Source organism: Lynx canadensis, chromosome E2, assembly GCF_007474595.2.
Source record: "Lynx canadensis isolate LIC74 chromosome E2, mLynCan4.pri.v2, whole genome shotgun sequence".
Taxonomy (NCBI): domain Eukaryota; kingdom Metazoa; phylum Chordata; class Mammalia; order Carnivora; family Felidae; genus Lynx; species Lynx canadensis.
The window spans coordinates 26,439,181-26,464,633 of record NC_044317.1 but is presented as its reverse complement, the minus strand read 5'-3'; the positions used below and the strand labels follow the sequence as shown (position 1 = coordinate 26,464,633).

Sequence of the window (25,453 nt, the reverse complement as noted above, 5' to 3'; positions counted from 1 at the left end):
CTAAAAGATAACTGAGAATCCTTCATGGTGCTACTTTAAAAATGTAACTACACCAAGAGAACATATTTGTTCTAACAAATACACATATTTGTTAGAATTCAATTTACAGTGCTGAAGAACATTGTAAAACCTCAGTCCTTCCCCATCCTTCAGAGGTCTTAACAGAAGTGCAAGTTAATTTACACTGAGGTTAAATATTAATCACACAATAACTCCAACAGAAAAGACCACCTGTTTGTCACACTACAGTTTTCTATTTTTACACTGAAGAGAAGAAAAACTCAAATCCTGTGTCTCATCCTCCAAAAACTTGCTGGGGAAAAAAATCTGTATTTGCTTTAATCACAACTAAGAAAATCTCATCCAAATACACATTAGTGGTATCTCACAATATATGTGTATCAAGTCATTACACTCTACATATAAAACCTATACACTCTACCTATACAACTTACATGATTGTGGGAATGCAAGCTGGTGCAGCCACTCTGGAAAACAGTATGGAGGTTCCTCAAAAAACTAAAAATAGAACTACCCTATGACCCAGCAACTGCACTACTAGGTATTTATCCAAGGGATATAGGTGTGCTGTTTCGAAGGGACACATGCACCCCCATGTTTATACCAGCACTATCCACAATAGCCAAAGTATGGAAACAGCCCAAATGTCCATCGATGGATGAATGGATAAAGATGTGGTATATACATACAATGGAGTATTACTCAGCAATAAAAAAGAATGAAATCTTGCCATTTGCAACTACGTGGATGGAACTAGAGGGTATTATGCTAAGTGAAATGAGTCAGAGAAAGACAAAAATCATATGACTTCACTCATATGAGGCCTTTAAGAGACAAAACAGGTGAACGTAAGGGAAGGGAAACAAAAGTAATATAAAAACAGGGAGGGGGACAAAATAAAAGAGACTCACAAATATGGAGAACAAACTGAGGGTTACTGGAGGGGTTGTGGGAGGGGGGGATGGGCTAAATGGGAAGAGGCACTAAGGAATCCACTCCTGAAATCATTGTTGCACTGTATGCTAACTAATTTGGATGTAAATTTTAAAAAATAAAATTTAAAAAAAATAAAATTTAAAAAAAAAATAAAAGGGGCACCTGGGTGGCTTAACTGGTTAAGGTCTGACTTCAGCTCAGGTCATGATCTCAGTTCGTGGGTTCGAGCCCCGCGTCGGGCTCTGTGCTGATAGCTCTGAGCCTGGAGCCTGCTTCAGATTCTGTGTCTCCCTCTCTCTCTGCTCCTCCCACACTCATGCTCTCTCTCTCTCTCTCAAAAATAAACATTTAAAACAATTTTTTTATAAAAATAAAAATAAAAAAAAATAAATTTAAGAAAACACTACTGTGTGTCAATCAGGTCAATAAAATGGGGGGAAATCACATATTAGGAGTAAAGGAAAATTTTCCCTCGATAATAAATTACCTAAGACACACTTTAATTCTATAGAATTAGTATTTTTTTAAGTTTATTTATTGTGAGAGAGAGAGCACACTCACGCACACACAAGCAGAGGGAAGGGAGAGAGTAAGGATGAGAATCCCAAGCTAGCTCTCCGCTGTCAGCACAGAGACCAATGTGGGGCTCAAACCTACCCATAAGATCATGACCTTAGCAGAAACCAAGAGTCGGATGCCTAACCAACTGAGCCACCCCAGGAGCTCCTGATTCTACAGAGTTATTATTAATAGACATAGTGTGATGTGCTAAACTCCAATCCACTCAATGAAAGTGAAACCCTGAACTACCAATCAACCTGCAGAGATTTTAACTGTAAGATGACAAACATTCTTTCAAAAAAACAAATGGCTGACCACATAGATGATGCTCACTTTTTTGATGAGTAAGTTCACAGGCCTTTCTTTTCCTTGTACTGAATTCAAGCCGAGTGTGAAAATACAAAATGAACACTAGGGTAGAGTAGAAAAACCTGGTCTGACCTTAAACTAAGTCACCTTACTTTCCTCAGCTTCAATTTCCTAAAGGATGATACCTTAATTCTGTATGACCAGCTTTCCAAGTTTAACCATCTAAAAGATGTCAACAGGATTATAAGTATACAGTCCAAAAAAAAAATCCTCTATAAATCTTCCCAAGTGTAACAAATGAAGCATTTTTCAATTACAATTCAGGGCAATTACATGATTTTGTGAGGAAGCGGAGATTCCTTACCCACTATAAAATGAGGCAGAAAAACTTATTACAAAGCAAAACAGTGTATGCCATAGGTAAGTGAAACTGGCCAAAAGGTATAGAAGAAATCAATTTTGCTTAGGAAAATCAGGGAAAAGATTTATAGACAGTATACTTATGTCTGAACTGAAATGATGGATGTTTCGGTAGATACAAACAATGACATTCCAGATAAAAGGGGCAAAGATGCATTCAGGAACCACTGTGTAACAGTCTTTTGACTATAGCATAAGACAGTAATAGGATGCCACAGGTAGGGAGGGATCAACAGTTACACAGCTCTAGGCCAAGGGATTTGAAGGACTTTGAGCAGAGGATGGCTATTTTCAAACCAATGATTTAGGAGGCAATTTGGGTGTAAGAATTAACAATATTCCTGGAATCATTTACACCCAGAATGTACTTACATACTACTTATGTAATAAAAATAAATATATAATAAACAAACCATAGGGCAAAAATAGTGGAGATTAGTTAGAAAGCTAGTGCAAAAAAGACAAAAGGGGATGATGCCTGGCTGGCTCAGTTGCTAGAGCATGGGACTCTTGATCTCGGGGTCATGAGTTCAAGCCCTATGTTGGGGGTAGAGAAGAAAGAGAGACAGAGAGACAGAGAGAGAGAGAGAAAAGGTCTGAAACAAAGGGATAACTATTCTTACGATTAGTGTACATAAAAACTTTAAACATTACATTTCAAAATCATGAGCTATAACTCCAAGGTGACAAACTTTGAAACTAATTACCTGAAAGGGAAAATGCTGAGCTCTTGATGAGGATTAAGAACAGTAAGATGATGTCTTTCGAAACACAACTTCATTCCCTTTTATATTTTACGTAATTAGTTCAACAACACATTCATTACACACAAAAAAACCTCTCTTGAAAACTGTTTAACATCGCATTCAACATATTAGGAATTTCCTCCTGACAACTGTTAACAACATTAACCAAGACATTTTATCCTGGAGGTTTATGCAGAGCTTTCCAGCACTAAAGACAAAATGCATTTCTTAAACCTATACTCTACACTTCCAAAGGCTGCATTTCCTTCAAATCTCAGCACAGGGTTTCAGATTAAGTCTACACTTCTAATTACTGACTTTTCAAACAGTGCTTTTCAGTGAACTGGTTTTATTTGCTTTGCTACATTCTTACAAATGTATGAGTGAAATGTACATTAAAATAGTGTGTATATAGAGAGTGCTAAAGGTTTTGAGCCCATTTTAGCTTTGAAACATGCTTCTCAAAAATTGTGAGCAAAGAGAAAAGGAACTGTAGGATTTTTCTATATATAAGGTCTTAAAATAAGACTCAGTGGGATACCATTTTGAAAGGTCCCAGCAGGAAGCTCAGTTTGGTCACAGGGCCATTTAAGAAGTGCTTCAGCTAATATCTTTAAATGACTTGAAAGTTAGTTTTGTACTTTAATAAAGTATACCAAGTTCATAAAATAGAGCATTTCAAAATGGCAATTATTTTTGTTCATTTGAGAGGCAGAAACATCTTACCAAAAATTAGTGTCTTAAACAATGTGTGAGCATTCAATTAAAATTATTATGGACAAATTACCTTCCACAGCATTGAGTACCAAAGATTTCTTACCTCATGGAATGAAATAAAAATTCAAGTTCATCAATTCAGGCTGGTTAAAAAGAAAGCTTTTCATAAGTCAGAATCTAACCAAAAACCTACTTGGAAAACCCAACATGCAAGGATGAATATGAGATTAGTCTTTACGCATGTCTTGAAGAGACAGTAAGCATCTCATCTCCTGTCCTCACACAGTAGTTTGGTTTTTAAATGACACAACCCAAAGTTCAAGGGATGCCACAGCACTTAGCCTGACAAGAGTCCATGGTGACGAGACCGGGACTTAAACGCCCAATATAAAGTTAGAGACTAGAGAGAAAAAACTAAGCTAGAAACTAATCCAGTTGAGTTAGGAACCAAGAGCATTTCAGTTCAGTTCCACCGTGATGCCACAAAACCCTGCCTTAAGACTTCTAAGGTTACAATCTTAGGCAAAAAACGGAAATGCTTTCAGTGATGAATGGTCAAGTCTTTGTGCCTTGATTCCAATGAAGGACTTGGGACCCACACTTGTTGAAAAGGGACCAACGGTCTCAACTCTCAACAAGTTTTATCAACGTGCTTCCATTTCAGTAAAAGTACAACTAGATGCCTAAAACTTTATGTATCATCAGCTCATTTTCTACTTAGACAAGGTAACGATTTGCTGTGTCCTAAAACAAGATTATTTAAACTGTTACCGTATATTTTATTAATAGTTAAAACACTATGCTGTCAATCTTTGGAAAGGTAGGAATGTCAACCTGAGTCACAGATTACTAACAGATTACTGAAGATCTCTACAAAAACAGGTTTGTTCTTAATCTGTTTGACCTGCTTTCTAATTTTTTACTTGTCCTCTCACTTTTTTTCATCTAAGTATCCCTGTTCCTTCCAAACGGATCATCACGAGAGCATTGTTCAGAATCCCCGTCAAAGTACTCAATTATTGGCTGTTAAAATCACTCTCCCAAGGCAATAGCATTACACAGAAATAACGAGAGAAACTAAGGATCGTTACGCAGCTTACAGTAAGAAAACAGGCTTTTTATTGGAGTCCTAAGAAATGTGACGTTAGATTGGGTGGCTTGAGGGGAAAAGTTTACTTCTCAAAGTGTATTTTAAACGCAGCATTTCCAAATCCACTATCAGGCATCTCCTTTTTGTAAAGTACAAATCTTACTCCTGGCGGGGTAATTATCTGTGTGAGGCCAGGTGGGTGGATTCTGCAGCGGAACTGGTAACGAGTAACGAGTAAGTATTTCGTGTGCGGCCTTAAGCAACCTCTACAAAACCTGGAGGAAGGCAATCCCTCCCCAGCCGCGAGGCCTCCAAGCGGTCGGCTCACTAGGGGGGCACTTCCCACGGGAGAGCAGAAGCCGCCACTACAGCACAGACAGCGGCCCAAGTGAAGGAGGGCCGACTTCGGAGAAAGTCGGAGCGCCCCAGCGCGCGAGTGGAACAAAACCTGTGGCGAGAAGTAATGAGGAAGTGCTCGCTCCCGCCTGCCCCTCCCACCGGCGGACACCCGAAACACCAGGGGTTTGACAACGTGCCGGGACACCGGGAGTGGGACTGCCAGCTCCGGGTCGACCAGAAAGAAGCAGGAGCCTACCAACTACTCCAAACACGGACCCTCGCCTCTGGAACTAGGCCTCGGGGGCCGAAGCCCACTGCACCCGTCCGGAAGCCCCGAGAGAAAGGGGCAGTTGAGGAGCTCGCGGGGGCTGAGGAGGGTGCAGCCCGCGCGAAGCGAGGCCCAGCCGTCCGAATTGCCGCCACCGCCGCCCTCAAGAGCCTCCAGGCCCGGGCCGGGGACCACCCCGGGTCTCACCCGGCGCTCTGCCCTGCGCTCCGGGAAGCCTTCAGCCCCGGCCTTTTCTCTTCAGAGCCCAAAGAGTACGCGAGTCGTGGGAAGAGTCCGCCCTCTCCCGCCTCGCCACTTCCCCGTCCCGACTGCCCCTCACTCCGCGGAGCTCCGGGAAACGCTCCCAATGGCCCCTGGACCACCCCGTTCCTTCGCCCACCGGCACTCGCGGTCCGTAGCTGACACTGCCAGCCGGCCCCAGCCCCCTGACCCCGGCCCACCTCACCTCAGGCGGCTCCGGCAGCGCTGGACACAGGAAACTCCTGAGTCCCCGACTCCGGCTCTCCTCGACCCCCTCTTCGGTTAACTCCGCTTGTTTCTCTACAAAATGGCGCCGGAGGTCGCGCGCTCACGTCGCGGCCTTTCCCCTCCCCGTTCCCATTTCATCATTCGCTGCCCGCCCGAGGAGGGATGGACCCAGCACCAGCCAATGATCGTACCCAGCCCGTGGCTCCCGCCCAATCACCGTGAGGTGCCCGCGGATTTAAACCAATCACACACTATCACTTGCAGAAGTCAAGGAAGAAACCAGGCTCCTGCTAGCAACTACCAATCCGGACTCCTACTTCGCGGGTTTTGGCCAATTGCCGCTCACCCGTCCCTGGGGACTGGAGTCGGCGCTCTCGCGCCTGCGCTCGAGAGGAAGACCAATGGAGAGACGCAGATAACTTCGATTTGGGGCTTCATGGACTTCCCACCTGCCCTCGAGGTCTTCCACCAATAAGGGCCTGGGATTGCCTCCGAGAAACAATAAGTAAAGGGAGGGGGCCCACAAACCCTCACCTCCCTGCGCGGGAACTACTTTGAGTTACGGTAAAACACTTTCCCCCACTCTCCTTTCTCTTTCCAAGTGTCAAGTCCGGTACGCTGCGGGGCGACGTTCCCCTCCCCTCGCGTTCCTTTGGCTGAGAACGCCAACTAGCAAGAAGCAAGCCAGACTGTAACGAGTGATGGCGCTTTGCTTTCTGGGATATGTAGTCGTCCCTCATCCGCGCGCCCCATTCCTGTCGCAAAAGTTTCGCGTATTTTTCCGTCACTGACTGCGTCCCAAGAGAGCAGTGTGTGCTGGAGAATGTAGTCTCCTATTTGGTCCTAATTTGCTTCACTCTCATCAGAAGTTTGTCTTCTATGTAGTTCTGCCTATTGAAGAAGAGATCTCTTACCCAGACATAGGAAGCTAAGGTTCTCTTTTTAGCTTATTCCCTGTAATGGGTATCAGAAAGGATACCTATCAGAAAGGCTCTCCGGAGAAAAAGCATAGAAACCTATATTTTGCTGCGATTTGTCTATAGCAGACTATAAGATTTTATAGTCACCTATTCCCAGACAAAAGTAGGAGGACCGGGAAGGAAGTGTTGACTGGTTGGTTTTCGCTACCTTTGGAAAAAATACCTATCCTCATCACTCCCTCCTAGGCTAGACTCAGTAGCTTGTCTCCTAGCCATCTGTTTCACACTACCCTTTGTGTCTAAAAATACCCTTTTTAAAATCGTGATAAAAAACACTTCACATAAAATTTATCATCTTAACCATTTTTTTAATGTTCTGTACAGTAGTGTTAAATATATGCCCATTGTCATACAACTGATCTCTAGAACTTTTTCATTTTGTAAAACTGAAATTGTATACCAGTTGAACAACTCCCAATTTCCTCCCTCCAGTCCCTGACAACCACCATTGTACTTTCTAAGAGTTTGACTACTTTAGATATCTTATATAGGTGGAATCATGCAGTATTTGTCTTTTTGTGATTGGTTTCTTTCACTTAACATAATGTCCTAAAAATACTTTTTGACATCTGCCTTTCCTTGGTTGGAGGCCAACTCTTTTAGCAAACATTTACTCATTGTCTTATGTTTTCAAGCAACTGTATGAAATCCAGGAACCCAACATACAGCTAGGGCAAGGGCTGTTTCAGTCTCGTTTATTGCTGTATTCCCAGCACCTAGCACAGTCCCTAGCACATGGTAGACACACAAACAAATGAATGCTGAAAAGTCAGGAAATAGACTTATAACATTATAATGTTAGTGGTAAAAGACCCCTCAAACATATCAAGGATGAGGAATAAATCTTTGTATACAGCGTTGCTGTATAAAATTGCTAAAACATCTGTGGATAGCATTTTAGCCAAGTTAATCAAATTTGAAAGCGCATAAGCCCACTGACCCAGTAATTCCATGTCTAGGGATTTATTCCACAGGTGAACATTGCAAATTTGTATAGATATGAATGTATAAAAATTCACTGACACATTGTTTATGGGGCCTCTCAAAATTGGAAACAATAGAGAACAGGTTAAATAAATGTATGCTACATTCATACAATGGAATACTATTTAGTTTTTGAAAAGAATGAGGCAAATCTATATGTACTTCAATGAAATGATTCCAAGATTTACTGGTTTTTTTTTTTAATTTTTTTTTTTAATGTGAATTTTTCAGAGAAAGACAGAGCATGAGTGGGGCAGGGGCAGGGAAAGAGTGAGACACAGAATCCATAGCAGGCTCTAAGCTATCAGCACAGAGCCTAATGTGGGGGTCGAACTCATGATCCGAAGATCATCACCTGAGCCAAAGTCAGATGCTCAACCAGCTGAGCCACCCAGAAGCCCCTCAAGATTTATTGTTAAATTTAAAAAGGTGTACAATAGAAAAAAACAATAGCATAATCATTACGTTACCATCTGTGTAGGAAAAAAATAACTGTCTATATTTACATATAACTGAATGCATAAAAGGCTTGGAGCTGCATCTGGGTGGCTCAGTCGGTTGAGCATCTGACTCTTGATACCTGCTCAGGTCATGATCTCATGGTTCCTAAGATCAAGCCCCACATTGGGTTCCTTCCCTCCTCTCCCTCTCCCCCTCACCTGCTTGGGCTCGCTCTCGCTCTCTCTCTCTCTCTCAAAATAAATAAATAAACATGGGGGGGTTGGAAAGATATACGTCCCTACCAAACTGACACTAGTGGTTATCCCTTGGGAAGGAAGTAAAATGAAGAAGGGTAAAGGGAGCTTTTGCTTTTTATTCTCTACATTACCACACTATTTGAACTGTTTACAAAGCAGATGTATTCATGTCTTTTTTGTATAATTTACATTTTTTCTTTTTTAGAAAAGAGACTGATAGCCATAAAGGTCAACTATCTAAGGTTAACTCTGTAATTCTACAACTAGTTCAGACCTCAAACATAGATCTCCTAAAATAAGGTAAGTTGACAGAAAACTGAGTTGCCTTTCCCCACTTCAGCCTGTCTCTGCCAGAAAAATCACTTGCTACTTTATACTGAGACTGTTCCAGGACATTCTTAAAGCCCACTGCAGTCCCTACCCTGGAAATAACACATTAATACCAATCCTGAGGACCTGACCTGCCTTGACTTAGTCAAGTACCTGCAGGATTCACACAATAGCCTGGAGATCAAAGTCCTTCAACTGTGTGTTGTCAAGAATTCTGGGTGGCTTCCATCCCTACTAGAAGTGGAGAGACCTTATAGAATGTTTACCAACTGTAAAAAGTAAAGGAGATTGACCTGGTGTACTTTTTCATTTTACTGAAAAACATAGTAGGAAATCATGCCCAAACTATTTTACTAGAGACCTTCACAAAAGATTCACTAAATCACTCAGCAATTACGTGTCCTAGGGTTCAAAACATATTTAGAAACAGAACACTTCAGCCAGCTGTTAATTACTCACCTGGCCTCTTTCCTCAGCCTTCTTCTTCTGATCCTTCACCCCCCAATTAACTGTGCATCCCAAGCTCTGGAAGAATTTTACAAACTCTTTTAATTGTTTACCAAAATAGCCTGGAGGAGGAAACCTAAGTGTCAGGAAACAAAAACCTTACAGAATTGGGTTGCAATCAGTTGAGGCAAATTTACCTAGAAGACAAAGGACTTTGAGACTTTTAGATCTGTGGGGCACCTGGGTGGTTCAGTCAGTTAAGCGGCAGGTCATGATCTCAGTTTCTTGAGTTCTCATGAGTTCCAGCCCCACATCAGGCTCTGTGCTGACATCTCAGAGCCTGGAGCCTGCCTCGGATTCTGTGTCTCCCTCTCTCTCTGCCCCTCCCTTGCTCAGGCTGTGTCTCTCTCTGTCTCTCAAAAATAAAAAAAGATTAAAAAAAAAAAAAGATCTGTGCGAACTATATATGTTTAGGTGCTTGGAAGAAGGGTGAACAACAACAACAACAAAAAAGCAAGCAGAAATACAAGACTTACTACTTCATGTTCCCCTTTTTCGGTGCCGTTTATCAGATGGTTCAGTAAATTCAATTTACAGTACTGTTGACTACCTTAGGATTCTCTGTCCTATCCAGAGCAGCTCCCTGACAGCCCAACCCTAAGTTCTGATCTCCTTCCAGCCCATCACCACTGCCTAGCAGCAAAGCTCCTGACTCCCTAAGCACCCATGCTTTGGTATCGCTTTGGTGGCTCTACCCTGAGGGCAGTGTGTCCAGGGAAGCACACTGCAAAAAACTCACTGAGAAGTTCTGAAACTCAAGTCCTAAACCAGGCTGTACCCCTAACTTTCTATGTAACCTTGGGAGGGTCATTCCCTTCCCTGGACCAGTTCTTTCCTTCTTCACTACTCTGAGGATATCGGGCAAGATTACATGGCTCCCCGGTTGTGCACTTTTGACTTCTAAGAAGCCAAGGACCTACTGTGGGGTGCTGGAATTCTTATGTGTGCATAGGTTTCTTTGATCAGCCAATATATTCTAAAAATACAACTTTACATGCTTTATCCCATCCACACCTCAGGACCCTGTGAGGTACAGATTGAGTTATTTACCCCATGTTACACATCATAAAACCAAGGCTTAGAGAAGCTGAATCACTCGTTGAGGTCACATACCTAGTCAATGGCAGAGCAAGTGTTGAAACCCAACCTGTCTGATTTCAGGGCTCATATTCTCGGGCACCATGCTCTTAGTCATTATTTGGAAAAACCCCTGCCCAGGTAACCTCCCAGCTGTAATGTTCAATGGCCCATTAGCAACCAGATAGTTTCCAAACAAAAAAAAAAAAAAAAAAAAAAAAAAAAAAAAAAAAAAACACATATATATATATATATATATATATATATATATATATATAAAATCTGACAGGGTGTTATAAATTAGTGATACAGGTCCTGAAAATACTGCTGTGTGTTTGGTGTTTTCCAGTTGAGTTTGCATTTGAATTACTAGATCCTATCCTTAACAGGAAATTTGTTCTAGGACTGTGTAGGAGCTTCTGACTTAATTTAAGGTTGTTAATCCCCCCATCTCTTTTCATGAGAGAACACAGAAGAAGCTCGGAAGGAACAGGAAAGGCCACACAGCATGGCCTCTGGTTCATGGATACTTTAGAATTATCTAAATGGATGCTTGCACATAAATTAGGGCAGGTCTAAGAAATATGCCTGGGGTCCAGGCAGATGAGTGAACCTTAGGACTACTGATAGAACTCTGAGCTGGACAAAGTCTGTGACTCTGCTCTAATTTTCTGTGTCCTCTCTGATTACAGACCTAATGATTGAAGTGGTTGTCTGTACGCTGGACTTTTAGCTCAAACTCTTTTTCCTTCACCCATCTGGGCACCTGCCTTGGCAGATAGTTCATTTTGTATTACAGACTTCTCAGGGCACTATCTGAGCCCCAATGTAGACTTAACATTCTTTTTTCATATTTATAATTGCTTTAAAGAAAATTTTTTTAAATCCAAGTTAGTTAAGTGTCATAACTTAATCTATGGATTAAAAATCCATAACTTGGATTTTTAGAGGGACCTTAGAGATGTAAACTTGAACCGTGTCCTGAACAGGAGAAGGGGTGGGCAATAAATTGGAGATTGTCCTCCAAACTCCTCTTCAGCACTCCATACTTCCCGCTCTAGGGTATAAGTACATCAGAAATTTAACCTCTTCCAAATACAGCCAGGTGCTCCTAGATGGCCATCTTCTTTTTTTTTTTTTTTTTTTTTTTTTTTTTTTTTTTTTTCAACGTTTATTTATTTTTGGGACAGAAAGAAACAGAGCATGAACGGGGGAGGGGCAGAGAGAGAGGGAGACACAGAATCGGAAACAGGCTCCAGGTTCCGAACCATCAGCCCAGAGCCTGACGCGGGGCTCGAACTCACGGACCGCGAGATCGTGACCTGGCTGAAGTCGGACGCTTAACCGACTGCGCCACCCAGGCGCCCCGATGGCCATCTTCTTGATGTAACCTTGTATGGTGGCAGAGGCAAGGGAACTCTCTGGGATTCCTTTTGTAAGGGCACAAATCTCATTCGTAAGTGCTCCACCCTCATTACCTGATCATTTCCTAAAGGCCCCACCTCCCAATATCATCACTTTGGGATGGCGATATGTTTACCTGCATTTTAGGCTGTTTAATTTTTAGCTATCTGCCTCAGCATGGTGATGGGCTCATAGTAGATGCTCTATAAATATGGAATAAATAAGTGAATGAATGGCTCTTTTTTTTTTACCTTTTTTTCCTGAAGTTTATTTATTTTTGAGAGAGAGAGAGAGAGAGAACGCATGCAAGGGGTAGGGAGAGAGGGAGACACAGAATCCAAAGCAGGCTCCAGGCTCTGAGCTGCCAGCACAGAGCCCAATGTGGGGCTTGAACTCTGAAGGGTAAGATCATGACCTGAGCCGAAGTAGGATGCTTAACTCATTGAGTCACCCAGGTGCCCTTAAAAAACTCTTGAAGAGAGTCAACTCCAGAGAATCACTTCTTTTTAATAGGCTGTTGATCATATACAACATCTAATCCTGCTATCTCGATATAGACAATAGACAAATAGATACATCTGTTCAAAAGGGGAGGGGGGTAGGTAGAGGTGTAGAAAAATGGCTTTCAAAGTTACCTTTAAGTGAGAAAGCCTCTCAAAATGCAACTTGTGTTAAGGTTTATTTTTTCTAAATCGCTGGCAAGAATTTGATCCCTCCCATCAGCTCTAGGAGTCAGGATATGAGCCAGAGAAAGTTTCCTGTCACTTTGCAGATGCGAAAATAGAGACTCAGAAGAGCTTAGTATCTCTATTAAGGTCAAGTAGCAAATTAGAGGCAGAACCTTCACTGGAACCCGGCAGCTTCTGGAGAATTCCAGGAGCAGCCTACTTGTCCATCCTCCTCACGTAGACCTTTTTGTCTTCCCCCTTTTCCTCTTCCCAGATTTCACTACTTTGGCGATAGCAGCATAGAGCTTTGGAGAAGGGCAGTGAGAGTGCTTGGAAGGGGAGGCACCTCAAGAGAAGCAGATTGGGTGTACGGGAAGACCCAGCCTTTGGGGAACCTAACCCACATATGAGGAAGATCACAATTCTTCAGGAAGCTTTTGAACATCTCCAGAGCCTGAACAGGTTGGTATTGGAGCACTAGGACACCTGAGCCCTTTGAAAAGAAAGGTCAAATCATTAGTACCAGTTATCTGGCTAGTTAGTACGTTTCTGTAGAGCAATGGTTCTCACAATGGAGTTCCCTCAGCAGCAGCAGCAACTCCATCAGGGAACTTGTTAGAAATACACATTCTTTTTTTTTTTTTTTTAATGTTTATATTTTTGAGAGACAGAGAGTGAGCAGAGGAGGGGCAGACAGAGAGGGAGACAAAGAATCCAAAGCAGGGTCCAGGTTCTGAGCTGTCAGCACAGAGCCTGACATGGGGCTCAAACTGCGAGATCATGACCTGAGCCAAAGTTGGACGCTCAACAAACTGAGCCACCCAGGCACCCCTTTCCCCCCCACTTTTTTTTAAGATTTATTATTATTCTTATATTAGAAAGAGAGAGAGAGTGTGTGTGTGTGTATGAGCAGGGGGCAGGGGGAGAGGGAGAGAGAAAGAGAGAGTCTTAAGCAGGCTCTACACTCAGTGCAGAGCCCAATGAGGGGCTCAATCCCATGACCCTGGGATCATGACCTGAGCTGAAATCAAGATGCTCTCGACACTCAGCTGACCGAGGCACCCAGGTGCCCCCCAAAACACACTCCTTTACACTCTAGCCCAGATCTACAGAATCCAACACCCTGGGGCTAGAGCCCACCAGGCTACCCTCCTAGTGATTCTGATATGTTTTAAACTTTGAAAAGCACTGCTCCAGAGTTGAAGTTTTTTTTTTAATTTTTTTTTTCAACGTTTATTTATTTTTTTGGGGACAGAGAGAGACAGAGCATGAACGGGGGAGGGGCAGAGAGAGAGGGAGACACAGAATTGGAAACAGGCTCCAGGCTCTGAGCCATCAGCCCAGAGCCTGATGCAGGGCTCAAACTCAGACTGCGAGATTGTGACCTGGCTGAAGTTGGACGCTTAACCGACTGCGCCACCCAGGCGCCCCAAAGAGTTGAAGTTTTATATTAACTTTTTTTTTATTTTTTAGCAGAAAAAGTACTAACTTTTTTTTTTTTCTTATGCTATAGAGGCCTGGATAGAGAGACAGGGGAGATCACTGGAGATGTTTGGGGGCTTCTTGGGGAAGGTGGTATTTGAATGGGGACTTTTTGACCCTAACCTCAGTTTTCCTAATTATATTCTCCAAGCTATGGGGCTTCTAACTGCATCCACTTTTCTCAGGTCCCCAAACCACAGCTGTCTTTAAGTCCAAAACAAGTCCTGGGGTCTCAAGCCAGGAACTTGGTTCTTTCTGGCTGGGTCCCATTTGGCACCCTTCACTCGTTGAAGAGTGAAGAGCTTCCCTCCCTACCCCCAGGAGGACCTAGCCCAGATTGAGTCCTGAGTCACCTCCCCTGTGCAGGTTCTGGTGAGACACTGGTTAGGAGTTGGGTGGCCCCACCTTGATTCTGAGGAATGAGATCTCATATTCTTTACAGAAGCCAGCAGCCTATTTGTTCCAATATCAGGTAGTGGCTCACTATCTAGGAGACCAAAGAAGTGGGTCACTCAGCAACTGTGTTTTCTTTAGCCGCTGCAAAGAGGCTCCTCCTTAAAGTAACCCTCAGACCAACCAACCCCTATTTGGGTTTCCTCTCACAGCTACCAGCTCTGAGGGTATTTCTGGCTAGAGCATCAAGTACTTATGAGCCAGTAACTCTCCCAGCTCTACAGCCACTGCCCCTCCATCACAAGGGCGGAACTTTCATTTCTTCCACAAATAACCATTGGTTAGACATCCACCATGCCCTAGATTGTAGCTCAGAAGAGTACAGGCCCTTCAGGTGCTGGCTGATGTTGCTCGCAGGCTAGCAGAGAAGCCAACTGTCAAACAAAGAATTACAAGTATAATAAATGTTAATAAATGGGGAAGCACAGGAGGCTTTGGGGAGTCTATAACCCAGTGTAGGCATTCAAGCATTCTCTAAGGATGTGGAAGGAGTAGGAGTTCTCTGGATAGAGTGGCAGAGAGAGTTTGCATCCCAACAAAGACCCGAGCCTTACAGAGATGACACTGGCGTCTGTGGACATCTTTGAGGAATTGAAAGGCCAGGAGAGCTGGAGTTGAGAGAAGTAGCTGGAGACCTGCTAGAGCAGCCTTGCTCAGCCCTTTATCCTTAAGGGCTCTGGAAACCTTTGAAGGGTGGGGTAGAACAGGTGACATACTAATATGTGCATTGTTTTAAGGTCACATTGACTGTACCAAGGAGAAAGGGCGGGTGCCCAGCCAGAGAAGTTTCTAGGAGGCTAACCAGGAAGCTACCCCAAGGGAGGGGGGCGGGGGGACGCTGGCTGGGTAGAGCATTAGAGGGAAGTGAGGCCACCAGAGGGAAGGGAGATAAAAGTGTGGGGCTTTGGCAACCTACCTATGAAAGGTGAGGGAGGAAAAAGTTAAGTCTGCCCCAGGTGACTCACCCCCACAAAGCAGGAACAGTGGAGGAGTGATGGTGGGTTCAAGGTGCCTGTGAATCACCCAAGAGGAGAGATTGAGAGACCCCTGGGCTAAGGCGGCAGGACAAGGAGCTGGGAGACAGACTGCTGATGGGGATTGAAGTCTCGGGGAGAAGGGCTGCTGTGGGGGAGACTTCGGAGAGCAGAGGCCTCAAGGCCCTGAGAAGAGGTGCTTCCATTCACAGTTAAGGAGGGAAGAGCCTCGGGACAGCCCAGCCCAAGAGGATGAGGACAAGTAAAGGCTAAGCGAGGTCACAGAATCACAGAAGCCAGAGCACTGAGAGACTGTGTTTTTGTGCAGTCCAGCAAGGAAAGGATTGACAAGGCCTCGGGCTGTGTGACAGGGCTGATGGTGACCTTGGAGAGAGCCATTTCTGTGGAATGAGGGGGGGAGAAGCCAGATCTGAGTGGGAGATGTAGCTGGAAGGGAGAGGAGAGGTTTTTGTTCTGTTTTGTTTTTTTAAGATGGAGAGATTGGTGCATATTTAAATGCTAATGAACTTCTTTTGGAAAGAAGTTATCTCTCCTCGGGTTTTAGATAGCTTTTTGGATAGCTCGAGGGACAAGGTCTCCTTCTTTGTTTCCAAAAGGAAGGAAGAAATTTTTGGCCTTTGATCTCTCCAGCCCTGCCTACCTGACGGTTCTTCTCCCAGGCAGAATGTATGGGGGGGGGGGGGCAGCCCCCATTTTGGAGGGGTACTGGAAGCCCCTCTTTCCCAGGCTGCTGATTTCCAGAAGAACAAAGGACCTCAGCACTCCACTCTGACCCAGGCTTCCTCACCTGCTACTTCAGGGCCTCCACAAACCTCTCCCCACCCAGGAAATTGCAGGCCAGGTTAGTGTCCCCCGTGTAGACAAAAGGGCACAAAGGTCATTTTGCCGCAACTTCCAGCAGAATGGGCCCCGTCACATGCTGCCTCTGGTACTGAGACCTAACCTGGGAGCTGAGGGGAGAAGAGCTAGGAACTGGGACTCCCCGGGGGCCCTTTTCAATTAGCCAAAAACTGCTCCTAGATATGGGCCTACCTGCTCCCCCAGGATGACAGTTCTATCCCACATCCTCTTCCTGGACCCTAGGGCCCTCACCTCCGTGTCCTCTGCTTCCAATCGAACAGCTGCCTCTCCCTCAACCATTGCTTCTTTCAACAAATATTTGAGTACTTACAGTGTTCCTGACACTGTACAGGTGCTGGGATTGTAACAGTGTGCAAACATCCTGCCCTACATTTAATCCCCGTGGTCTCTGGCCTGTCTCTCCCTGACTGTGGGGTCACAGCCTCGCTGTAGTGACTTTACCGGTGGCTGCTGAATCTCCTCGGGTTCACCTGCACAGTCCCCAGGCACGGAGTGAGTCCCTGCCTCAGGTAATTCTGGTTTGGCTGCAAGTACTGGATGGGGCATGGATGCACTCAGGCACCCCAGGGATGGGACCATTCGGAGGCTGGAGGCAGCGAGTGCTAAGTGTAGGAAGGGGTTATGTGGTAGAGAGCCTCAGATATTCCCTCCCTCCATTCCATTATTCCACGCCCAGTCCCCCCAGACTCAGTGAATCCCATAGAGATGTTCTTTTTGTTTGGAATCCCACAAACTTTTTCTATGCTTTATACCCCTGATCCATTTCTTTCTTTTTTTTTTTTTTGTTAACTTTTTTTAAAAGTTTTATTGGGGCGCCTGGGTGGCGCAGTCGGTTAAGCGTCCGACTTCAGCCAGGTCACGATCTCGCGGTCCGGGAGTTCGAGCCCCACGTCGGGCTCTGGGCTGATGGCTCAGAGCCTGGAGCCTGTTTCCGATTCTGTGTCTCCCTCTCTCTCTGCCCCTCCCCCGTTCATGCTCTGTCTCTCTCTGTCCCAAAAATAAATAAACGTTGAAAAAAAAAAAAATTAAAAAAAAAAAAAAAAAAAGTTTTATTTATTTATCTTGAGAGGGGGAGAGAGAGAAAGAGCATGAGCAGGGGAGGGGCAGAGAGAGAGGGAGAGAGAGTCCCAAGCAGTTCTGCACTGCCAGCACAGAACCCACAACGTGGGGCTTGAACCCACAAACCGTGAGATCATGACCTGAGCCAAAGTCAGCCGCTTAACTGACTGAGCCACCCAGGTGCCCCTCAAAAATAAATAAACATGAAAAAAAAAATTAAAAACAAAACAGGGAGGGACAGGGGGATAAACAATAATAAATACATACATACATACATACATACATACATATATAAACAATAAATCAAGCAAGCACACTAGGCAATCAAAGTGCTGTGACAAGTAATGAAGCAGAACAAGTTGCTGGAGTGACAAAGAGGTGGGCACTTATTTTTGTTTGAGGAGATCTCTGACTAGGATCTGAGCAGAGACCTGAGGAGCTGAGGGAGGAAGCCATGCAGGCATCTAGTGGCAAAGGGTTCCAGGCCAGGGACCAGGAAGCACATAGACCCTGAGGCTGACATCTGCTGAGTCTGTAGGTGAAAATGAAGCAGAGCTGAGGTGGTGGACAGGGAGGAGGAGGGTGGTAGAACAGGAGGTCACAGAGAAATAGGACTGTGGGGCCTGTCATTCAAGGTGAGGACCTCGGCTTTCCTCTAGTAAGAAGAGAAGCCATAGAGGATTTTGAGCTGAGGATGACGAGTTTTAAAAGACTGTTGCAGGGGTCCTTGGGTGGCTCAGTCGGTTAAGCGTTCAACTTCAGCTCAGGTCTTGATATCGCGGTTCGTGAGTTTGAGCCCCATGTCTCTGTGCCTCTCCCCTGCTCTTGCCCCCCCCCCTTCAAAATAAATAAATAACCTTAAAAAAAAAAAAAGAGTAAAAGATGATTGCAAGGACAGGAGACTATAGGAAAACAAGGGTGGCAGCAGAAATTTGCGACCAAAAAGCCCAAGTTCGGTGGCCTTTCGCTCAAAAAGCCAATACTCAAGAGAAGAATTTTGACTGGCAACGAATAGGAGCTTTATTCAGGAGGCCAGGCACCTGGGGAGAAAGTGGACTCTTGTCCAAAAATCAACTCTGAGGTTTCTGCCTGGCCCAAAGATTTTTAAAGGAACTTCAGGGCAGTTAATCAGTAAAAGGGGAGCACAGTGGTCGGTGACACTCCTTGACCACGTGCACACTCAGTGGTGCCAGCTACGGATGTTATCTCTGTATTCAGAGGTTGTGTCCTGGTATTGTGCAAGAGGGTTTGTTCCAAGTCTTTCGAGGAAACAACGCGTGATGTATAGATATACAAAGAAAGGTTATAGATATAACCTTATACTTAGATATACAAAGAAAGTTAAACAATCACATGGGCTAAAGGGGATTGCTAAAACTTAAAGACTACTAAGTTGACTGGAGAGGCTGAGGCAGTGACTTCAGAATCACCAAATTAGAAGGATATTATTTTTTTTTTAATTTTTTTTTTCAACGTTTTTATTTATTTTTGGGACAGAGAGAGACAGAGCATGAACGGGGGAGGGGCAGAGAGAGAGGGAGACACAGAATCGGAAACAGGCTCCAGGCTCCGAGCCATCAGCCCGGAGCCTGACGCGGGGCTCGAACTCACGGACCGCGAGATCGTGACCCGGCTGAAGTCGGACGCTTAACCGACTGCGCCACCCAGGCGCCCCTAGAAGGATATTATAATAGTCCAGGCAACAGATGATGGTGGACTGGACTAGTTGCAGAGGTGGAGAAAAGCGATGCCTATAATAACGATCTCCAGACCGCAAGGCATGGCTCTCACTGTCTCGCACCCCACCTGACCAACCACTTACTGGGGTGGCCATGTGGAACTGGTACCTTCAGAAGAGGTTGCTTGTGTGTGTTGCCAGCATAATGCCCCTGGTAGCCTTGTGCCATCCTCCGTGCCCCCCCTCCCCGCCCCCGGCAGGGTGACTAGAGGTTGAGGGTGTTGAAACCAATGCCCTGAATCATGCCATAAACCTCCAGGACCAGCAGAGAGGAATCAGTCCAAGATCTTTCCAGGATTAAGGGTTTAATCACAATATACTATACTTCTGGCACAGGGTCTAATTACATTGACACCCAACATGATGAAAACTTCCAGTAGGGCATGTGAGACCTGAGCTTGTGCCCTCTGGCCTCTTGGAGCTGCCCCTGGGGAACACCTGCATGAAGCTGCAGGTACCACTACAACCTTTCCCCAGGAAGATGGTTACCAAGTACCAGCCAGCTCGGACAAGCCAGTGGGCTCTATTCTGATCTAGGGGCCAGAGTTCACTATTTATGTATGTATGTATGATTTAAACATTTTTTAACATTTATTTATTTTTGAGAGACAGAATGCGAGCCAGGGAGGGGCAGAGAGAGAGGGAGACACAGCACAGAGCCCGACACAGGGCTCAAACCTACATACTCTGAGACCATGACCTCAGCCAAAGTCAGACCCTTAACTGACTTAGCCACCCAGGTGCCCTATTTTTTTTTTAAGTTTATTTTTATTTATTTTCAGAGAGAGAGAGAGAGAGAGAGCAAGCAGGAAGGCCAGAGAGAGGGAGACAGAATCCCAAGCAGGCTCCGCGCCATCAGCACAGAGTCCATGCGAGGCTGGAACCCAGGAATGTGAGATCATGACTGGAGGTGAAGTTAAAGAGTTGGACGTTTACTGACTAAGCCACCCAGGTGCCCCCACAATTTATTTTTTAAAATTTGGCTCATTCAGACAGAGGCAAGGGCTCTCTGGTCCTCTTCTCCCACCTATTGTCACTCCTTATAACTTGCCACCTATTTCCACCTGGGCATGTGCAGCAGGAACTTTGCAAGGCTGAACGGCTGCCAAACTTCTTGGCAGAAATCTGAGCTAGAGTACCCGGTAAATGCTCCTGAAGTGTTAATTCTTGTTTGAAAACCAAAATTTGGTGACCTGCAACAGCTCCCTGTATACAATAATCCTTTGTCAATGGTCAAATGAAATTGTGAATAAATAAAAGATAAAAATAAAAAAATAAAATAAATGAAGATGCGAGGTACTTCGGATTTTTGGGTTCCTGCAATGGTAAATCAGAACCCCAAGGGCCCAGCACCAGCACAGGAAGCAGAGGCAGAAACACTGCGGTGAGGCAGCCATCTCCTCTGAGTTGTTACCATTCCTGGTGACATCTCCTGCTGCTTATTTTGTTTAAAAAAATCATACAGCACTGGGGAACCAGCTGGCTCAGTCAGCAGAGCGTGTGACTCTTGATCTCAGGGTTGTGAGTTCAAGCCCCACGTTGGGTGTAAAGCCTACTTAAAAAAAGAAAAATCAGAGTGCTGTGGTTTGCATAAATCACTTTCTTTCTTCTTTTTTTTTTAATGTTTTCTTTGTGTGTGTGTGTGTGTGTGCGTGTGTGTGTGTGTGTTTTATTTGAGAGAGGGAGAGGGAGAGAGACAGTCCGATGCTCGGCAGACTGAGCCACCCAGGTGCCCCCATGAATCACTTCCCTAATGAAATCAGAGTCAATTCAGAGTTACCTCTAGACTCTTATTTGTATTTAGATATGCACACCCTGTTAGGTGGGAGAGACAGGTGTGGGGTGATGGTATATACTGCAGGGGAAATTGAGGACAGTCCTATCTCACCCAACGGAGTGAATGTTATCTCTGATGTGGATCAGGGCCTGCCTGTTGAGTATTTTGTCATGGTCTTTGTAAGTTTCTTCCTGATTAACCCAGAATAGGGGCCAGGGTCCTCCTGACAGGGGCTATACAGCCTGAACAACCCTGCCCTTAGACACAAAAAACTGAATTCTAGTTCACACTCTGCTTCCTACTGCCCGGACAGCCTTAGGGTAGTTTGTTTTCATGTCTACAAGATGGGCATAATAATGCAAATTCTAAACAATAATAAAATTAAATCTGGAGTACATCAAACTTTTGTATTGTTTCAATTCTTTTTTTTAAATATTTTTAAAATATTCATTTTTGAGAGACAAAGAGAGAGCATGAGTGGGGGAGGAGCAGAGAGAGATGGAGACACACAATCTGAAACAGACTCCAGGCTCTGAGCTGTCAGCACAGAGCCCGACATGGGGCTTGAACTCATGGGCTGCAAGATCATGACCTGAACCGAAGTCGGACGCTTAACCAACTGAGCCACCCAGGCACCCCTTGTTTGAATTCTTAATAAGGACAATATATTGCATTTGCAATTTAAAAAGCAAAAAGAGGAATGTCTGGGTGGCTCAGTTAGATAAGCATCTGACTTGGGGTGCCTGGGTGGCGCAGTCGGTTAGGCGTCCGACTTCAGCCAGGTCACGATCTCGCGGTCCACGAGTTCGAGCCCCGCGTCGGGCTCTGGGCTGATGGCTCGGAGCCTGGAGCCTGCTTCCGATTCTGTGTCTCCCTGTCTCTCTGCCCCTCCCCCGTTCATGCTCTGTCTCTCTCTGTCCCAAAAATGAATAAACGTTGAAAAAAAAAACTAAAAAAAAAAAAAAAAAGATAAGCATCTGACTTAATATCAGCTCAGGTTGTGGTTGAGCTCTGCACTGACAGCATGGATCCTGCTTGGGATTCTCTCTCTGCCCCTCCCCTGCTTGTGCTCTTTCTTTTTCAAAAAATAAAAAGCAAAAAGAAAGCGGCACCTGGCTGGCTTAGTCTGAGGAACATGTGACTCTTGATCCTGGGGTCGTGAGTTTGAGCCCCATGATGGGTGTGGAGCCTACTTTAAAAAAATTGAACAATTTTTAAATAAATAAATAAATAAATAAATAAATATTGTGGAATGATTACCACAAGTTTAGTTAACAACTAATTACCTCACATAGTTAACAAATATTTTTTTTCTTATGGTGAGAACTTTTAAGATTTACTCCACTGGAAGCTTTCAAATATACAAGACAGTATTAACTGTAGTCACCATGCTGTATATTATATCCCCAAAACTTACTCATCTTATAATTGAAAGTTTTTACTTTTTGTCCACCTTCATCCATTTTCCCCATCCCCCCAAAATAAGATTTTTTATTATTTATTTTTAAATGTTTATTTATTTTGAGAGGGAGAGGGAGAGGAGAGAGAGAGAGAGGGAGAGAGAGAACAAGCAGGGGAGGGGCAGAGAAAAAGAGTCAGAGAGAATCCCAAGCAGGCTGGGTGCTGTCAGCACAGAGCCCAATGTGGGGCTCAAGCTCATGAACTGTGAGATCATGACTTGACCCAAAGTCTCAGGATCAACCGACTGAGTCACCCAGGTGCCCCCCAAATAAGATTTTTTAAAACAAAATGTGGCCTCACCTATCTGCTTGCCTCACAGAATTGCTGTAAATAGAATTGGGAGGTGTGTGAGTGTGTGTGTGTGTGTGTGAGAGAGAGAGAGAGAGAGAGAGAGAGAGTAAGGACGCTGTGCATTGGGGTTATGAGCTCCTCTTTTTCCTTTGCTCTCTGCCAGCTGAAGAGGAGAGAGTTGCCCTCTCTCCAGCCCTCACTGAGGAGAGGGGTGACTCACCTCATTGAAGCCATTGTCCTCTGTGTTGTAGAAGATTTTGCAGGTGTCCTCTCAGAGTCTGGTGTTGAGGGGAGTCTAGAGGCTGTGAGCAGAGAGCCGGAGAGTCAGGCTGTGAGGGCAGGGCCCCGGGGGGCTCACCTCCATCCACGTGGCAGTCACTCCATTTCCTGCTGTATTAATTATCCCTGATCAGTCTAAACTGGCCTGCCTGGTGGCATTGCTTACCTCTGGCCTACACATTGCAGAAAGCAACCTGCCTCAGAGGTACATGTGCCAAGGACGGGGAGGAGATAGGACTTACTGCTGCCAGTGAGGCAGTGGTAGTAACCAAACTAGCAGAGTATCATTGTTCAGCTGGTAGTTGCTCCTTCTGTTTCCCACTCCAAAGCCCTGAAACCAGAAAAGACAACTAAATGCTAAGCAGCTCCCTCCTGATGGTAACAGTGATGATGTCTAACCTCAGTGGAGTGCTCACTGTGTGCCAGGGCCTGCTCTGAGCCCTTTACATTCATTGTCTCCTTTATTCACCATAACTCTGTAAAGCAGGGACTATTGTGAGAACTCCCAGTTTACAGATGGGGAAACTGAGCCACACAGCCAGTCACTGGTAGAGCCAAGATTCAAACCCAGATTGGTGCCATTTCTGGGCCTGCACCGTTAGCCACTTGGCTATGCGACCTCCTAAAGGATTAACAGTGAACTATATTCAGAATCTCAGAGCAGCTGACATCTTTCATATTAGCCTCATTTCCAGATGGGGAAACCTGTGTGAAACTGAATAAAGAAACCTTATTTAAAATGGAGTCATAAGGCCAGAAAGGGGAGCTCTCACAACCTCCTCAATTGCAGACCCCAACACGAAGAGGCGTACCTTGCATTCTCAACAGGAGGAAACCTATACTTTACCACCCCAGCCGGAAGAAGAAAGATTTCCTCCTCCTCCAGCAACAGACCAGCCAATGAGAGACTGTCACAACCCAGCCAATGAGAAGTCACAACACTTCAAACTCCCAGTTTACTCCAATGGACTTTCAGTTTACAACAGCGCCTCCCAACTCTCCACCTTCCTCTGTAAAACCTTGTTCTCTAGACTTGGCTCTGGTTTTGCCACGGCTTATTTGTTCTGACCTGCGATTCTCTATTGTTCCTGAGTAAACCTAATTTGCTGGCAAAATGACTGACAATTTTATCATTAAGGTTAACACGGGGGGGGCAGGGGAGAACCTGGGTAGCTCAGTTGGGTAAACAACCAATTCTTGATTTCATCTCATGATCTCACAGGTTGGTAAGTTCGAGGCCTGAGACGGGCTCTGCCATGACAGTGGAGAGCCTGCTTCACATTCTGTCTCTCCCCCTCTCTTTCTGCCCCTCCCCTGCTCCTGTGCTCTCTCTCTCAAAATAAATAAATACACTTAAAAAACAAAAACGAAAACACTGGGGGTCGTGGGGTGGGGTTGAGGGAGGTCAAGGTCAAAGTTTAATCCTTATCCTACAAATGTATTCCAATCTTTCCGTTGATCTCCACCTCCAGTGCTTTTGTTGTGTCTAGGCCATCTGTTACTGTCACCTCTGCCTGGACCGTAACAGTTCAACTCTTAGGCAAACCTCTTACCGCCGCCCCCCCCCCCCCCCCGCTCCCGCCTTTTTTTAAAGCAAGCTCTATGCCCAATTTGGGGCTTGAACACCATGAGAGTTAGAGTTGCCTATTCCTATTGACTGAGACAGCCAGGCACTTTTTGAGGCAAACCCTATTAAGTGAAAAATTCCATCCTAATTTAAGTACTCTCTGATGCCAAATGTGACCTTTTAAAAGGATAACAATAATCGGGAACCTGGCTGGTTCAGTTGGTAGAGCACGCAACTCTTCATCTCAGGGTTGCCATGAATTCAAGTCCCAGCTAGGGCCTAAAGCTTACTTAAAAAATAAAAAAATAAGGGGCGCCTGGGTGGCTCAGTTGGTTGAGCCTCCGACTTTGGCTCAGGTCATGATCTCACTATCTGTGACTTCAAGCACCGCCTCGGGCTCTGTACTGACAGCTCAGAGCCTGGAGCCTGTTTCAGATTCTGGGTCTCCCTCTCTCTCTCTGACCCTCCCCCATTCATGCTCTGTCTCTCTCTGTCTCAAAAATAAATAAACATAAAAAAAATTAAAAATAAGAACTCTAAAAGAATAAAAACAATGAAACACTTATTTATCCCTTAATATAATAATAATTATCCCTTGATATAATAATATAATAATAAAGAAAACACTTCTTACAAATCTGACATGATTCTTGCAATACTTTGAGCTAAATATTTATGTATATTTTGCAGATTATGTGGTAGATAAAGATGGCCACAAATTCTGTCACTAATCTCTTGGAGGGATAGGGCCTCACTCCTTTCCACTTGAATGTGATGACCAGCTACATCAGGGTTCCCACCTCTCCCTCCTCAGGGGGAGATAATTTGCTGGAATGCCTCACAGAAGGGAGGTAAACACTTGTTCATGTTTACCAATTTATTAGAAAGAATATAATAAAAGGTACAGATGAACAGCTGATAAAGTCCATAGGATGAGGTCCAGAAG

The 25,453-nt window shown here is 44.7% G+C and overlaps 1 protein-coding gene and 1 long non-coding RNA gene across 8 annotated transcripts in view; one reads left to right on the top strand and one right to left on the bottom strand.

Annotated features, from left to right (window-relative positions):
• The window catches only part of CNOT1 (CCR4-NOT transcription complex subunit 1), a 102,526-nt gene extending 96,528 nt beyond the window's left edge, over positions 1 to 5,998 (bottom strand). For 5 of the 7 annotated variants that reach the window (XM_030299130.1, XM_030299132.1, XM_030299135.1 and 2 more), the window contains exon 1: positions 5,874 to 5,983. The gene's annotated coding sequence lies outside the window, so the exon portion shown is untranslated. Of the gene's footprint in view, positions 1 to 5,873 lie in introns of all 7 variants that reach the window. The other 2 variants (XM_030299133.2, XM_030299136.1) reach the window with 2 other exon arrangements.
• Positions 5,999 to 6,290: 292 nt separating this feature from the next.
• LOC115503105 lies at positions 6,291 to 24,044 on the top strand. The gene is made up of 4 exons (XR_003965297.1): positions 6,291 to 6,460; positions 8,764 to 8,858; positions 12,819 to 13,006; positions 23,731 to 24,044. It is a non-coding gene; the product is annotated as an uncharacterized LOC115503105 (long non-coding RNA).
• The last annotated feature ends 1,409 nt before the right edge of the window (positions 24,045 to 25,453 follow it).